Source organism: Lycorma delicatula, chromosome 8 (assembly GCF_047948215.1).
Source record: "Lycorma delicatula isolate Av1 chromosome 8, ASM4794821v1, whole genome shotgun sequence".
Lineage (NCBI taxonomy): Eukaryota > Metazoa > Arthropoda > Insecta > Hemiptera > Fulgoridae > Lycorma > Lycorma delicatula.
In genome coordinates this window covers 80,064,504-80,083,970 of record NC_134462.1, presented here as the reverse complement: position 1 = coordinate 80,083,970, position 19,467 = coordinate 80,064,504, and positions in this window count along the sequence as shown.

Below are 19,467 nucleotides of genomic sequence, written 5' to 3'. Positions count from 1 at the left end.
AAAACACCGCTGTTTAAAACAAATTCAAGGAAATATCTTGTTAACAATGAAACACTGTAAAAATTTTAGCTAACAAAAAATTATTTACTCATATAAGTAGTTATAGCTAATGTAAATCTAATATTAAGATTGCTATTATTTTGAAATTTATGAACATAAAATTTTCGTATTTCTTGGGATATAATAGTTTAAAAAGATATACGATATTATACTCATAGCTCAATCAGTTATGCTAATATTCAATTTCTATTTACATTTTCATTATTTGGTTTACCTGTTTTAAACAAATTACAATAGAAGTACATAGTTTTACATAATACATTTATTCAATTGATAATATGAATGATTAACCAGTTATATTTACCCACGGAATGTTGACTTGTCCAGTAGGATTAAAAGAGTTATATGAAAGCTCGTTATAACACTGATTACTTCAGACCGATTTTAGCGCTGATAATTTTTTTGTTACACTAGGCTTGCTTTCATTGCGGGTATAAACTGTAATACCAAACATGTTCGTTGGGGATTGCGACTTACAGTAACCCGAGGTAAGGTTTAAGGGGCTGAATAATGAACATGCATCTCCATGTGATCTCCGGGTTATTGGCCATCGGATCTGAATAAGATCCTGTTAGTCTTTTCTGTGACTTCTGGCGTATACACTTCTGTTAGGATTAGCTACGACCGAACTTCTGATCATTCGCCCATCCAATTCACTATAAGCACGGCCGGTATTTAGGAAGAAGAAACCCCAATTCTAGACAATGTCAGGACAAATTGGGAGTCTTACAGGCGCTGGATCGAGGATGAACTGGTAGTTCCTTTTGAGTTGAAATGTTTGGCTGATATAGATTATGCAAACCTTACTTCGGTATTGTCGAAGGCAGCCTGGCGCTCAACACTTGGACACAAGCAGGAGAGGCAATGTTGAGCGAACTATTCTCGGAAGGTAATTGACCTCATTTCGAAACAAAAAGGAAACAGGTAGATATAAAGTTTAGGGAGCTGTAATGGTTAATAGGGAGGAATCTGGAATTGCCCGATAGTCATAGGCGTTCCTTCCCATAACTGACTGCGGCATAAGATCCAACATCTAGATCTAGATCTCTCTCAGCCAAAAGAAGGGAAAATGGCGTTGCTCAGATTAAATTAAGTTGGTTATTTTTTCGTAGGTCCGAACAGACTAGCGTTTCCTTTTGAGTAAGGGAAGTCGCAAGCAACATACTTTTGTCGAACAGATATGAGGACTTGCCGATGGAATAAACCAATGATTAAACATACCCGAAGGAGGCCACCAAACCACCTGTGGTTGCATTCTATCGAATCACGAATGTATTGCGTCTTTACAAACTGATAGTCTTATACTACTGTTAGTCTTTCTCTGCTGTATAAATATTATCACTACCAAACAGTTACGTGTGAGCGTAAAAGCGTAGACATCTACAAAAAAATAATAGAGTTGGTTCGTGAGCTAATTGGACGTACATTTACGTGAAAGGACGAGCGTACCTTTTGAGTAGTATTGAGAAACCTTCGCTGTTCAATTCCGATTGAAATCATCAAGAATAGAATTGAAGAACGAGAAACATAAGGTACGAGATATAATAAACTTCTGTCATCGCATCACAAAGAACTGGTGCCTTCATTTTTCGTGATTCGTGAGCCTAATGAGAAAAATAAGGAGATATTCAATGTACAAGATATCGAGAACAGTAGCGTTACATTCGAGACATCCAGAAGAGTTCCGAGTCTAGTTCAATGTCCAGATGTCAATAATATCGACATACAATAATAATTGTATGCGATCGTTACAGTGTGTATAGTGTGCAGAGAGACTATGAAAGGACTAAAGTAAATAAAAATTTGATTGTGATGATTCAACTAGGTAAATAATAAATTTAGTTTAGATTATTCAAAATTAGCAATTTAAATTAAAAAAATTATGTAAATATGATAGCACTTTTATTATCAAAAGTAGATATAAGAGCAATAGAATGATTCATTTTATTTCGTGACCATGGTAGTGTTCTACTGCTTGGAAGGAATCTGTTAAATTAGACATATATTTCACTTATCTAATTAGCAGTAAAATTTTAAATTTATAAATATTTTTGTCGTATAAACTGAAAGTATTTTCTTCAATAATATTGATAGAACTATTTTCACTTCGTGTATTTACAAATTTTTTTCGTTAAAAAAATTATGATTCTGTTCTCTTAAAATTTTTAATAATTAAAGTGTTTTGTTAATTTTATTAAATAATTTTTACTATTGTTTCCTAGTACTGCCTTTTAAATTGTTATTAAATGACTTCTTTTAAGTATCTCTGAATTATTCAAGTTATCATAATTTTTTTTATAATGCAACCAAGTACTAGTAGCTACAGTTAACATAAATAATTTTATCAGCGATAAAGATCTAAAGACAATGTGGATGAGTCTGGTTTGTAGATTGGATGTTGTAAAATATCTTTGCTTCTTTGCCAGACTTGTTGCCGCATTTAATGGATGAACTGGTCTCCTACGAGGTGGTTTGAAATGAAAGGGGTGGTATGTTCCACCTACCCGTTCATCCGGGCTAGGGTAAAGTGGGAAGGAGGTTGCTGGCATTCCCGGGCAATAACTCCCCCTGCATTTCTCGCACGCATGTATTCGCGCAGAAGCGCGCGCGTTGCAGGTTGCAGCCGTCACCGTACTAATCTCAACTCTTGGCTATGCGCTATGCTTTTCCACTCTACATAAACTTAACTCTAAAACCCAACATGAAGTACCACTTTCCAGGCATAACGTATCTCTCTCATATATATATATATATGAAACACCTCCTATAAAATGCACGCTATTCGTATTTTAGCTCTTTTATATGTATTGAATCGTATGATAGAGATGCAAAATATTGTATTAAAATATATACAGTTCCTTTATCTCGACGCACTCCGTAAAAAAAAAAGTAATTTGTATAAAAACCACGTACCTATGTTTTGTCCAAGAGGATTCCTTATACTAAATTTAAAAAGTACTAAGTGTCAATGAATATCACGTTTCTTCTAAAAATATGTGACGTCTTTTCGTAATGTTTCTATGTTATATTTTTATCACGTGAGTATGATTAATGTATGAATATTTAAAAACTAAAGCACACATTAATGTTGAGCAGAAATGTTCATCTATTGAAGCAGTAGCCGTTAAAGCAATAAATCTTTTTTATTAGATTTACTTAATTTTTTAATAAAATTTTCGTTGTACATATGGGATATTTCTTGAATTGAGCAAGCAGGAAAGGCGGTTTGCTTGAATTAAATATATATTATTATTCATGTGGGCGCACTTTCTTGACCTCCAACTACCTCTTAATCAAGAGCTGAGAAATCAATTTATATTCATTATTAATTTTTTAACAGGCTATTACAGATTAATGATTTTATTTTTGTAAGATAAACAATTATTATGGTAATTATAAATATTGATAAATTTATCAAAATAAATAGTTGAAATGCTTTTTTTTTATATAATAGCTTATTCTGGAGGTGTGATTATTTTGTTCAGTTAATATCTTGAGAACAACGTTCTTCAGGAAATGGATTTAATATAGATTAAAATAATGAAAATTAGTAATAGCTATAGATAAAAGAAGAATTTCTTCTTTTATCTTTTATAAAAAGAGAAGAAGAAGATTTCATAGCTGATTCATAACTGAATCGTAGAAGTTACCATTTTTTGAAACTTCCAGACAAAACTATTCAGAGAAGTAAAAAAAATGTCATTCTTATAAAAATTGCTGATTTTTCGAATTGAAAAGTTTGTGAATAAGAAGAATAGTTTAAATATATATATATATATATATATATATATAATAATTATACACACACACTCACCTGTACCTGTGTGTATATAAATAAATTTACTTTTTCATAGATGCTAACTGCTAACTAGTTTAGTTATAATCAAATTATGTAATTAATAAACAAAAAAATTCCTAGTTCTTTTTTTAATAGTATTTTCAGATATTAAAATATATGTTTTTTTTAAAAATAATTTTATGACTATTATAATTTTTATATATATTGAATTTAAAACATGTTGTGCAGTCTGGATTGAAGGTTTATGTTCTGTAATCTAAATTGTTTATCTCAACATAGTGCACTCCTCTTTTAATAGTTTGGGTAGATATAAAACTTATCTCAAGAATGATAGCATGAATTTTAAACCAATCAAAGAAAATCCTCACCTAAAAGTAAAATGTTATGGGTGGGGATTCTTAATAACATCTTGCGGAACCTGTTAGCCAGCCCGAAACTCCTTCCGTAAATGGGATTCCTCCGATTCATCGAAAATAATTATGTAACAAAAGGCTAAAGATTATTTATGAATTATAATTAAAATTACTAAAAAATATGAACACATCATTGTTGTAAATTTAAAAAAAATATATTTTTAAATTGGTATGTTTTAATGCATCTTATGAAAATATATTTGAAGAGGTAAATTACACTGTCAAAGACATATTATTATGTTATTAAAATGAAATGATTAGTGTGTATAAATACCAAAACAGGATACGTCTATCTCATACGTATTTAATAATGCATTTGCGTGTAGACATTTCCGAGTGGGAGATTGCTTAAAAGACGGGGCTGCAGACACAGTCGTACTTGATATAAAATGATTTGAATAAAAATGAATGAATTACAGCGCACACGCTTGGTACTGCGTGAAAAACAGAATGAAATTTCTACATTAGACACTTAATATTACTGTAATGTATATTACATTTTTTCATCAAGAATAGAAAACCTTTCCTGTAGGGGAAAAGCAGAAACAATGCTTTTACTATTTTTCGACTGAATACGAGTATAGTACCAAAGTCGAAGCACTGATATTTTTATATTACATCTAACAGCTGCAATAAAGTTAAAATAAAAATCTCTAACTCTGACAGGAACGTTATCTATGAAAGATTAAAAAGTTTCAACAATTTGAAAATATTTTGAAATATTTCGAAAATGTAATTATTTAAATTATATATTTGTTGTTTTTTTTTTCATGACTTCTACTTTTTGCTCATCTATTTTTTGTTTCATCAAATTTTTCATTGAATGGTTATTTTTCTATTCGGAGGTTTGGAATACAATATTCCAAAATATTATTATTTTATTCAAAATATTTAAATAAATAAGACAATCAGAAACTAAAATCTAATATATAAATGTAAAAGTTTGTGACGGTTATGTCCGTTTGCAACAGCGTCACTCGAGAATCAACTGACCGATTGTTTAAAAATTTTGGGGATAAATTTGTGTTATCCGAGAGAAGTTTTTAAGCCATAGATCAAGGCTCTAGCCCCGTAGGAGGTGAAGTTAAGAATTTTTCCTCCTGGGATGACAATCTAATAACATTTTTTATATCGTTTTTCGACATAAAAATAATAGACTATGCTGTTTATAATATATTCGTTTTTCAGCTCTCTACTTTGACCCCTTCCTGAGATATAGAGAATTCTAGGGTGATGGAAAGAGGAACCAAAAGGGATATGTTCGTCTACAGCAGGAGCTTATCAGAGCTTCTTCGTAAGAACGAGGGAAACGTGAAGGAAAAATAAATTTTCAGGCTTTAATTGTTATTTTTCAGTATTAATCTTACAACTATGATGATAACCAACACAGTGGAGGACCAGGGAGCGGAGCTTTCTGGCTAGATTACTAGCCAAAGGTATATTGTTAAAAAATAAATCTAAAAAAGTGCTGACTAAAGGATTACGTATAATGAGTTAAGAGAAAACATTATTAAAGAGCATTATCTATTAAATATAAAATCTATTAAAAATAAATGTTTAATCTTTATAAAAAAAAACGGTTGTATTTGATTTTTATATATTTATTTATTATTGTAATAGATTTACCGCAATGTATTCATTTTCTGATAATCTAACTAACTAGGAAATACATTATTACTATCATTAATTTTATCAGATACATGGTTTATCCTTCTCACTTTAAGGAAATTAAGTTACTTGTTCCATACATTTACCCTATTTTAAATTTCATTGTGTAGAATTAATATTATGTGATGAAATACTGAGATAACATAACAAACTTTTGTTTGCGTAAGAAGAATGTAAAAAAATAATAACTTTAATTATATTTAAAAAATTTAGAGCAAGATTTTAACAAAAGATTTTGTTTAAATTAATGATATTAATTTATCGCTGCTTGGAATTTTTTATTATTTTATAATAATTTTTTTTTATTAATAAGTAAAAATTACACATTTATATGAGTAAAAAAAGTATAATTACTTTATTAAAATAATCTATTATTAAAGGATTATCTGATTTTTGTGAGTGTAAAAATAATACAACACAGAATTGAGTTATCTGATGTTTAACAGTTAACAATTCCTGAAAATTTTATTTGATCTTCATAAGATAATATTTTGTAAAGAATCTTCTTTATAGAGTACTATCTTATCAATTTTTCGGTAGCGTTCTATGATGAATCAGACATTTTGTACAAAATTTACTGGATTCCAAACACAGTATTCTGTTTTTTTCCTAGATTAACTAATAAATATATATATATTTATATACATATATATATATATATATATATATATATATATATACAGAGTAATTCAGGAGGAAAGGAAAATAATTTGGGAACTGATTTTGTAGCTTGAAATAAGAAAAAAATTTCATATTAACATATGTTAAGCGAAAACGCTTTGTGATCTAGTTATGGTTAGTGAAATATTTTGCCCGGATTTCATTTACCCCGGTAAAATGAGGTTATAATGAAATTTTAAGGCGTTATATAAGGAGTAAATTTGATAATTTTTTATGGTTTTTACATTTGTTTTATATTACTAATATATGTGTAAATTTTATTATCAAAACTTGTAGAGAATTTAAAGCTGAGAAAATTGATATAATAAGTCTAAGAAAAAAAAAAATCAACTTTTATTATGAAAACCAAGACCTAACAGAAAAATGTAACGAATTTGTAAAAATTAAAAATAACTGTTTTTAGTACAATAGATTTGGATCTTTGTAATTCTAAAATAACGTACATGCTAAATAATATAGAAACAATAATGTATTTTTAAATAACGTATACTGTAATATATTTTTCTATCAAAATCAGAATAATAATGGATTTTTATGTAAAATTTAGAATAATATGATTTCAGGAATTAAGATATATATTGTTTCCTTAATCCGCTGGCTTAGTCGAGTAGTTAAACTCATCATCGCAAAACCAGCTATTTTCAAAGTCGACAGTTCTAAGGTTTGAGTTCTTATAAAGGCAGTTGCTTTTATATGCACTTGAATGCTAGACTGTAAATACCGGTGTTCTTTGGTGGTTGGGTTTCGATTAACCACACATCTCAGGAGTGGTCGACTCGAGTCTGTTCTAGGCTACATATTTACCGGTAAATATAAACTTCACATTGCACTAATCTGCAGCTACATCAGGTAATGGTAAAATTGCGTTTGCCATCACACACACACACACACACACACACTCACACACTTTTATTATTAAAAGCAAAACAGAACAAAACTTAACAGAAAAATGTATGAATTCGTAAAAATTAAAAACAGCTGTTTTTAGAACAATAGATTAGATCTTATTAATTATAAAATAATGTATATACAAAATAATATAGAAATAATAATGAATATCTAAATAATGTACGTATGCTGTAATATATTTTTCTATCAAAATAAGAAAAACGGATTTTTGTGAATATTTAGAATAATGTGATTTTAGGAATTATTTACATATTGTTTCCTTAACCAGCCGGGTTAGTCTGTTAGTTAAATTAGTCATCGCAAAATCAGCTGACTTTCGATGGTTTCAGCTGATTTTGGTGGTTTCAAATTATAGACCCGACAGTATATGGAAAACTGGTTTGATAAATATACATACATATTGTTTCCTTGCTCATTCAGTCTTTCTATTAATGTTTATTATAAGATAACAGAAATCACATTAAAAAAATTTCCTTAACCGTATTTTATTTCCAATTTTTAAAGAAGTGTAAATTTAAATTCATTCAGAAATATTTTTTAATAAAAGAAATGTTATAATCCTTTTGAAAAGTGTTTGTTATTTTATAATTATAAAGCAACGGCTTTAATTTCATTCACGATAGAGTTGATAAAGACTCTTAATCTTAAATAAGTTAAATTATTAGAAGATTTAATGTATTTATTATTTTGTAAATAAAGAAGGATAATTTCTTTCAACAGTTATTTTACTTTTTTGTCGTTATTTTGTTGTAATATTTATAAATTCTTATTCTTTATTAAAGTAAAAATTATATTACCAAGTGCAGAACTGTTAAATAAAATATTTGTTTATGATCCGATTCTACCCATATATTCAGATAAAAATAAGCTTTTAACTGGTACAAAATATACTGTAATAATTTTTTATCATTAATACACGTTTTATCTTCACTTCGTTTTTATCTAAAGAAGTTCTATCTGGGTTTTTATAATTGGGAGTTTTTCTAGTAACTAATTTCCCTCTGTATGTCCATAGCACTTGGTGTAAATCTACCTTTTAATCATTCCTGATATTACGTAATTTTGGTTATCATAAGGAGAAAACTGTATTGTCACAACTAAAGCCAAACATTTATTAAGAAAATTGTTGTAACCTATTAGAATATTTTTAAAATTCGAATCGGAAGAAAGGTTGAATTACTTAAAATTTTTATTTTTTTATACTTTATAGGCATAAAAACACTGATGCACAGTAATTATACCTAGGATATCTGAAGCAGTGTTAGCAATGTTAAAAATGTAGTACAGGGGTTAGTCAATACCCTAAGTGAAACCTAGGCATAGTGGACACGCTCAATTGCAAAACGATTGTCAGGGGTAACTATTACTGTATTGACTGTATTGTATTTATATATAATTTTAGAAACCCGTTACCCAATCGCATGTTCTTTTTTTTGTGAACTTCATCTACTTGAATATAAATAATTTAACAAGAAACGTCTGTTAAAAATTTCGATAAAAGTCAACAAAACTGGCTGATAGAAAGAATGAAGATGCCAGAATACGGTTTCTAAAATAAATTTTATATAATGAATCCTTACTAAAAATCACAACACGCTAAATTGAGTAAACACAGAATATAGAAATTACAACACGAGTTCATTCTGTATTCAACTGACTTCCAGTGACATATCTGCTGTCCCGCATATGCGTTCTCCTGTATAATTATAAGAATATTGGCTGCAATAATCGATCGGCCGCATTTCATCGATTAAATGATACAGTGGCCGCACGACTTATTCTTCGAGTAATGAAATGAGTAATCTAGGATGTTCCACATAAATTGACCGGTATCATGTGTGGTCGTGACCTCTTTCTACTCTGAAATGAATAAAATGCTTTGTTCCGAACACATTTAGGAGTGTTATAAACAAATCATTTTGGTGGATTTTCTACCATGAACTATTTTTATGTTTCAAAGATTACAAATATTAACAGATATTTGAAAGACTACAATCTTTAATAAAGAAGGTTTTTTTTTTGTTTAAAAATTAAATTATCCATCTCTATCAAACCGGACAGAAGAATTTTTTTCTTGTAACTCAATTCATCGGTTTACGAGAAGGATTTAAATACTCTTTCATTGTCTATCTCTTTTAATAAATTACTGAACTATTTAAAAAAACTTCCCACCTATATGTTTAAAATAAATTAAAAAATTCTATTTTTCACAGTGTTAATTTTTCCATGAATCTTTAATTAATATTAATGAAAAGTTTAAAAAAAATTGAATTTTCTGCATTCAGTTCAATGTGATGCTGAAAGCAGCAAACGAGGCCAGCAATCATTCATTCCCACCCTGTACGTAAAGTGAGCTTTCTAAACTTTGATAAGTTATACAATAATGATAATGATTTTATGTTAATAATCATGTTTTATCATAAATTATAAATTTCATCTCAGACTACTGTCTGTAATTTCACTATCTCAAATTTGATTACTTCAAAGTTTACGTTATACTAATCTATAACAAAGTGTTAACCCAATTGTATTTAGGCAGCTGGTCTTGTGTAGGTTCAGGTGTATTACTCCTACGTTACAGTTTCAACGTTCAATGTATATCGATAATGTAAGGTTTATTTACTAATAAAATAACTACGCTAATACTTGAATCTTACAGTAGTGTTGCAGAAGTACCATCGTTACAGTTGAATAGTTTAATTTTAATATTACAACGTTATCAATGATTTAATTAAATCAATATAATGGTAATTTATACCATTATTATTAATTTAGCGGGGTGTTGTTTTTTTTATGAACTAAAATGTACGCACCCGAAAAGCATTTTAATTTATTTTAATATATATATATTTTTTTTACTTAAGAAAATTAAAAATAAAATAAATAAATTAAAGATCATAAGTTTGTGGTATGTGATTTAATTTATGTTCGGTAACTCTTAGTAGAATAATTGTTTTTATTACTTCCTTGTACGAAGTAAAGGAACTATTGCGATCGTGATAAATTTCGGTTTCCAGATTTCAACGGAAATATCCATTTAGACCATCTCTGAATCCATTTTGACTAGTTTCGGCGTGACGTCTGTATCTACATATATATCTCGCGTAACTTAAAAATGGATTAGCCGTAGTAGGTTAACCCACCGAGTTGGTCTAGTGGTTAACGCGTCTTCCCAAATCAGCTGATTTGGAAGTCGAGAGTTACAGCGTTCAAGTCCTAGTAAAGCCAGTTATTTTTACACGGATTTGAATACTAGATCGTGTGTACCGGTGTTCTTTTGTGGTTGGGTTTCAATTAACCACACATCTCAGGAATGGTCGAACTGAGAATGTACAATACTACACTTCATTTACACTCATACATATCATCCTCATTCATCCTCTGAAGAATTATCTAAACGGTAGTTACCGGAGGCTAAACAAGAAAAAGAAAGAAAAGAAAATAGGTTGAAATTTTAGATTTAGGACTATTGCAACATCTAGTTGTGCACCTCCCCTTTTGATTGCAATCGACTGAACCAAAAGTGTCCAAAATTCAAAAAAATTGGATTTTTGACTTTTTTCTTAACTGCAGTAATAAGCCCTTATTGAGAGCTTTTCAACGATGTATGATAAAGGGTACTTATTTTCATTGGTTACAGAGTTATAGTCAAATAAATTTTAATTAATGAAATATCTGGATCTTACGTGTAGGTTCATCGGTTCGAATCAGACTTAAATTTTCCGTTTTTTAACTTTTTTTTAAAATATAAATATATTGATTTATTAATAATTATTAATCTCTGATTGTAAAAAATTTTTACAATAAATAATAATACAATAATAACAATAAAAAAAAAACAATATGAAAAAGTATGAGAAGTTTTAAAAAAAAAAAAAAATTGTATATTCTTTAAATAAAAAAAAAAAAATGTGTAAATATAATTTAATAGGCGTACAGGAAAGTCATGTGTTGTCCACATCGGATTTTTTTTGGAATAATATAAATTCTTGTGTTTGGAGGTTGGGTTAAATGATCATCTGATTATTTTTCCATAATATCTGGTATCTATGTGATAATTCTTTTAGCTTTCTTTGTTTAATGGTGTAGTGAATTAAAAATACGATAAATAAATCAAAAACAAATTAAATCTTTTATAAAAAGAATTTTGATCCGTTACTGCAATCTGGCAGATGAAAGAATGCAACAGAATTTAGAATGCAGTAATTATTCATTACATCAATGTTAAAAATGTAATATATTGTCATCATCTTGCTTGCTTTTTCCTGTTTAGCCTTCGGTAACTACATTTCGGATAATACTGTACTTCAGAGGATGAATAAGGATGATATGTATATGAGTGTAAATGAAGTCTATTCTTGTACATTCTCAGTTCGACCATTCCTGAGATGTATGGTTAATTGAAACCCAGCCACCAAAGAACACCGGTATCCATGGTCTAGTATTCAAATCCGTGTAAAAATAACTGGCTTTACTAGGACTTGAACGCTGAAACTCTCGACTTCCAAATCGGCTGATTTGGGAAGACGCGTTCACCACTAGACCAACCCGGTGGGTATTGTCATCATCTGCCGCCAAGCTTCTATACCTCTCTCTCTCTTTCTGTTTAATATCCGTAAGGTATTACTACTTCAGAGGATGAATTAGGATAATATGTATGAATGCAAATGAAGTGTCATATCCTAAGTAGGTACAGTGTATAACTTGTTCAAAAATCTGACCGTTTATGCTTGTCCTTTTCAGTTTTTTAGTTAGAGTTAAAATACTAATTGGTTAGAGTTAAAAAAGTATAGTGACGAATTGCAGCTTTGTCTAGCCCCTCTATTCGTGTTATTATATCTTCTTCCAACAACAATTTTCATTTGCGTACTCCTACACAAATCCTTAATAACGAAGATAAGATGCCTAAGTATCTTCCTTTCTACATTAATTCTTAAATAGCTTCTTCAAACAATAATGGTTTAAATTCTCGATAAAACCTCGGAATGATGATTTTTATAATATAATTAATATAATATAATATAATTTGCACGAAAGGATTTTTAGGAATATAATAATTTCTTTATTTTATTTTTAAAAGAAAATGATAAAATATAGGTTTACCGTAAACCAGCATAAGATTACATATTTTGTTGTTTGTTAAGAATGGTACGAAGCTGTACAAAAATTCGAGAATTGTAAGGAAGATAAATTTTACGGTTAAAGGTAGAATAAAAAATTTAAGAGTAAAAAGTGAGAACAGATGAAAATTATATTAAAATTAGGGGGCGATTATGTGTTCAGCTGCTGCAGCGATGGCTTGGTGAAGGAAAGTTTCTTTCCATCAAACTTCTCAAAAGAAAGTCAAAATGAAAGTTAGCAGTCCCCATTTTAAAATTTAGAATTTAATGAAATCGTTAAAAATATGACAATCTGCCTAGTAGAAAGTTAATTTAATACGTAATTTTTTAATTTTTTTTTGTCTTCAGTCATTTGACTGGTTTGATGCAACTCTCCAAGATTCCCATCTAGTGCCAGTCGTTCCATTTCGGTATACCCCTACATTCTACATCCCTAACAATTTACTTTACATTTTCCAAACGTTGCATGCCAGCACAACGTTTTCCATCTGTCTGCCCCTCCGATATCAAATCGACTATTCCAGGATGCCAAAAAGATGTGTTCAATTAGTTTGTCTCTTCATTTTTCTTCTTAAGATATAGGAAAACTTATTCCTAAAAATATTTAAACGCATTTGGTAGTAACTGCGTAAATATATAAAAAAAAGAAGATGAAGAGTTAAAAAATTTGTTTGGTCAGTTATTTTTTACCTCAGCTTCACAATAAAATTTTTTTGTCTTTTTAATAACTTAGTAATGAACAGAAAGAGATAACAGACTGATAAAGATTCGATAATATTTTTACAAAATTGTAATCTAGACGAAAAACCGTAAAAATTATCTTTTTACCTTTTAATAAAAAATCTTTGTTCAGATAATTAGTAGTTATTGTAAAACAAGGTCTTCAGAAATTATAAATTTTTGGGTTTTATAATTAAAAAAAAAAACAAAAAAAAAACATAAATATGTACAAATTAGTAAAGATCTGGGAAATTTTTAATGGAAAAATAATTGCGATTAGGATTAAAAACAAAAGAATAACTGGTTTTGAAAATAATGATGAATGTATTATTCGATTTATCTTTAGGGTAGTAATAAGAGGTAGATGTGATGAAACCTGTAGATGAAAGTTAAAAGAGGAAACAACTTTTTAAACTTCTAAACAACTTTTTTAAAAGATGGGGAAGGCCTATGATTTATTCGAGGAAAAAATCAAAAACTTTTATAACATCAAGAAATATTTCACGCTTGAAATATTATACGTCAATGGAATGTATTATGAGTTTCAGTTCATTTAAAATCAATTCAACTCCATTAAAATCATTTTATATGAATAAAAAGAATTAATAATAATTTCTTTTAACATTTAAAACTTTCAATGATATCAATAAACTTTCTTTGATATCAAAGAACGAAATATTTTAAATATAAGAAGAAAGATGTATTTTACGGTGTACATTAAGTAGAGTATGGAGTTTTCTTAATAATGACGAATAAATATATAGAAAAAGGTTTTTTACATGAAAACTAATTATTGAATTTTTTAAAATTTAACTTACCTATCAACAGTTGTTTTCTGCACAGAGGCTGATGAAATGACTAGTTACTGATGAAATGACTAGTTATAAATAAAAAGTGGAGTATAAATTCTGTTCATTAATATTTGTGTGCGTTGGCCTCTATTTGGTTTGATAACTCGGAAGAGTAGTTAAACTAAAGATCTTAAAATATAGCCTGTTGACAATTCTTGTGACAATTTCCATCACCATACCACCCCCTCCGTTTCTAACCCTGATGACCTTTACCAGAGGTCATCTTGTTTACACTTGGACACTAATTACATGTCGCCGACATCTCCTACCCCTCAAGATACCGTCGATGGAAATTCCTCGGTAGACATTTCTAATGGTCCTCGCTTAGGCTTCTTCAGAAATTTACTTCTCCTAATCGTAGTCTTCCCATCTGTTAACTGTGTCCACAAATGCGTGATTCCCGTGCCTTGATCAATTTCAATTAGAAGAAGACTGCTGAACACTTGTGCTTATTAAACTTCTAGACAATAAAAAACAACTTGATTAGTCGTGAATCTAATTTAGACAAAAACCAAATGGCATCATCTCATATCACATGAATCCTGACAAACAAAACAACAGAAATTTGAACCTAAAATTATCATGATGACCACTGAATTCTATTTGCCACAAAACACACTAAAAACTGAGAAATATGGGAATTCGTTTCCATAAATGTTTAAACATTCCAAGGAAGTTTCCTATAGACTTTAATTATTCAATTAAACTTATTCCTCGGTCTCGTCCGCTTTCGAGAGCGAGGTCACTGCTTTTACCCTTCCCAATATAGCTCCATCACAGATCTCCCTTAACACTTAATAAAGTAAATGTACCTCCTGCCTGGACTGCTCTCGGAAGTAATATCAAGCTTTTACCCGTCCACACAGGTGAAAGCCGTGTGGACTACTTCAAAGGAAGAATAAAAATTTGAAGAATAAAAATCAAATCGAATAATTTTTAATCATAACCGGCGCTCGATACTAATACACCTAACTTTGGGCATTAAATGCCAAAAATAACTATGCGAGCTGCTACTCAGAAAATCAAAACCCCCTCAACAACTCTCTGCAGGGCCAAAAACTTTAATAAGCCAGCAGCTGCTAAAATTCTTCAATTTCTCGTCTGCGCCTGGAAGTTAGTTGGCCTGCTTTCTTGGTTATACAGCACAAGTTGCGCTCAGACGCTAGGATATCCTAACGATTTCTCGTGATACACTTCTGTAACAAAAGTTGACGCTAGGCTTGAAACAAATTTCCACTTAATCTTTATACTGCATACGATGAGCCCAGCGAACAATCACCTTTACAGCATCACAATCACCTTTGTAAAGAACAACCATGGTTTTAAAATTCAGCCCCAAATTGGGATGGATGACTCTAGAAAAAAACTCATCAAATTCCTTTGCAGTATACTGAAAATAATCATTGAATCGACATTTTTCATAAAGGATAACACCCAAATACTTCTGAAGTGGGACATATTGGCTTATATATAAAATTTTGCGATATTAGGGGATTCAGAGGATATTTTTCGGAAAATGTAATCAATGCCGGATGCTGATTTTATTCTTTAATCATATTTTTAAAAATTTAATCTCATTTCATTTTCTTATGAAAGAATAAATTTTGAATGAAATCTAATCTAATCTAATCTAATGTGAGATCTAATCTAATCTAATCTAATTCATAGCGAATAATAACGATCTTTGTTTCATTTAAAATGTAATAATAACAGAATTATAGGATGTGTATCCTACAATATATTTTTGCACAGGAGGAACAGAGAGAAAAATATTTATTGTAACAAGAACTAAACTTTGGGTAAAAATTTTCATTTACATTTCATAATTTTCATTATTATTTTTTTTTTGTTAAATGGTTTTAAATTTGTATCTTTTGTGAAAAAGAATAGCTGACCTAGTTAAAATTGTAGTATGAATGTAGTTTTTCAACTCTAGCAAAATTATCGTCGTCTGATATGGAAGGTTCACGTTAAGGAAAAAAGGAAACAACCAGATATCAAATTAAAGGAACTACACGGATTATTAGACATAAAATCGGAACTATCCATATCTAACAAGCCACTTTTGTAGAAAGTAATTATAAAACAGGTTTCGGCATATAGAATCCAATTTTAGAGTAAGGCCCTAAAATAGGGTAAGGACCAACATATAAAGATTATTCAGCGTCTTCAGAATAAATTTACGAGATGCATTATACAGGTACCATGGTTCATACGGAACTACAAAATTCATCAGTACTTAGGGTTACCGTGCGTTCGTGAGGAAGTCGATCGATTTGTAACTAAGTACAGAATAAGACTTAACGACCACGTAAACTAGCCAACTGTTAACCTCTTAGACAATGGAGATGTAAGGCGATTAATACGGGTTTATGTACTGGATCTTGGAACCTATTAGTGATACTCAGGATAAAGCCTTAAGCTTCTTAAGTTGTGCGTCATCAAAATGTTAATGTTATTTTTATGATCATTTATGTTTTTATGTTGCTATTATTCTTTTTATTTTGTAGTTTTATTCGTAGTACTTTTTTTCCCTCTGTTCCCCTGGGTCGGATTGGAATTCAAGCAATAATCAACCCAAGGGGACGGATTTTTGATTCACCTCATTCGCCTGCCTGTAATCCCGGTTACCCCGAAACCGGGCCCGGCCCGGGTATGCCGTTCCCGGGCTCCGTTACCGTAACCGCGATCTTGCCTCTTGACTGCCTCAAGCCACTAGGGAGGGAAACCAAGTCCGGCAATGCCGTTCTCAGATCCTTCTAGTAGCCGGGTCTCGGTCTTTCTCTTCCTTATTTTTATACTTGCTATTCCCTGCTCCAGTCACGAAACTTTATTTCTTTCCTCTGAAGAATTGAGCCAAACCGTCTATAGCATTGCATTCTACTACACCTTATATCATATAGCTTTCAATGTTTTCGGGCGTTATCCATCCAAGGCCTGCTCTCTCTTTACATCCGATCCATCTGTCATATTCATAAAATGTACGGTAAGGTGAATCTACCAGGCCACAGTTGGGCATCTGTCGCTTCCCAAATCATTATTCATAGTAGTGGATATTATTAGATTTCTAGTTTATTATGGGCTGGACTTATCACAATGCTTATTCTACCTTTGATTTACTGTTGATATCTAGAATGTATTAATTAAAGTGTTTAAAGAAAAAATTCTTTTTAACTTGGTTATTGTCGTAATATTTACTTATGATTTTTTAATCTACGAAACCTATTGTAAATTTAATTTGAGATAAAAAATAAATATTTATTTATTCTGAAGAAGAATAGCTGACCTAGTTAAAATTGTAGTACAAATGCAGTTTTTCACCTAACAAAATTACTGGCTTTTTTGACATTTTGTTGAAAAAACCAACAAATGAAAAAAAAATTATAAATAAGTAATTAAATAAATAATTATTAGTTGTTTTCCTTTTATTCTTTAGTGAAAAATGCTGTACAAAAGAAAGAAAAAGTAAATTAAACTTTAATTTGATTTATTTTTTTTATAGCAAATTCCGGTGTAGATGTTGGCATAAAACAGGTATTTTTTAAATATATAAAATTTCAAAAGACTATGAATATAAATGCATAATTTATTTTTACTAAATAAAAGTAGGAACATTATAATTATGCAAAGCATCACATTTAACAAAATATAAAACGGATGTTTTACATTAATAATCAAATTGCTTATTGCGACTGATTACATTTTTTGTGTTCTATAGCATCTTATTTAATTTAAGATAAAATATGTCAACCCATAATCAAATAACTTTCTTGAAAAATAATTTGAAGTTTTAAATTTTTATGTTTTAATAGAATTTTAATAATTTTTAAACTTTACCTCATGATTTAACGATTAAATAATTGTTAAACTACGCAAGCAATATTAGAATGGAACGTAGATTTTTACCATAGGAATGGAATGGAATGCAAAGTTAGCGGGAGTTTATAGATTCTCCCTTCGGATCGCAGAACCTGGACAGAGTCCCTTTCTGCTGGATGATTCAATCGGGCGTGTTTTTAAAAGATTTATTTTAGGTGACGGGTCTAATTTTTCAAGTTTTGTCTTATTTAATATTTAGTATTTTTAAGGACGGATTTAATTGCATTCCAATCCGTTGTTAAACCAGCGTTATCGAACCCATTTTATGGGCCGACTGCGGAAGGCTAGGCTTATGCAACTTGTCCTCCCGACGTAATTCCCCTTCAGACCGTCCACTGAAGTCCTTTCGGTGCTAACGGTTCATAGGCCAGCAGGAATACGACACAACGGGGCACTAACTATATGGAGGGAGCAATGCGCCCCCTTTTCCGGAGGAGTCGCAATTGCTGATTTATGTTAATTTACATGTAAGTTTTAAAGGAAGGGTTGTTTTACCATAATTTTATTAATATTTAAAAAAATAAATCAATTAAATAAAAATTGTTTAAAAACTTCACTTTTCTGTTTGTAATTGAAATAAATTATAGGTAAAGAAACATCATAAAATGTAACACTACTTCAAATAAAAATTTGATGTGGACACCACATGACTTCTTTGTACGCTTATTAAATTACATATACACATTTTTACTGCACTTCATTTAAACTTATTTCATCCGAAAGTGAGATATGATCCAACAGTTTTTTAATAAAGTGATCAGTTACACAATTGCATTGTGGTGGACACCACATTGTATCACATTTTATTGTGGTGTCCGTTTCATCATTTTATATTAGCTTATATATTAATTTTGTTTCACGTCGCTCAGGTAATGGTTATGTGGTGTAAGTGAGAACTTGTCGGATCTATTACCATGCAAAAATCGGTTCACGGAATCCGATTTCACATACGTATATTTTTTTAACTTTTTTTTTTTATAATTTAAATATATTGATTTATTAAAAATGATTAACCTTTGTAAACATTTTTGAATTAAAATGAAAAGTACATAAAGTTTTATTTCATTAATAACTTCTGATTTTTTTTTTTTTTATTGTTATTATTGAATTATTATTTATTGTAAAACTTTCTTTACAATCGTAGGTCAATAATTATTAAATAAATAAATATATATAAATTAAAAATAAAAGTGTAATAAAATATATATATATATATGCGAAGGATGATTCGAACCGATATGCGTTTCCCTTGTAAGATCCAAACATTTCATTAATTAAAATTTTATTTGGCTATAACTCTAGGACCAGTGAAAGTAAGTACTGTTTATGATATGTCGTTGCAAAGCTCCGTATGAGGGCTTATTACT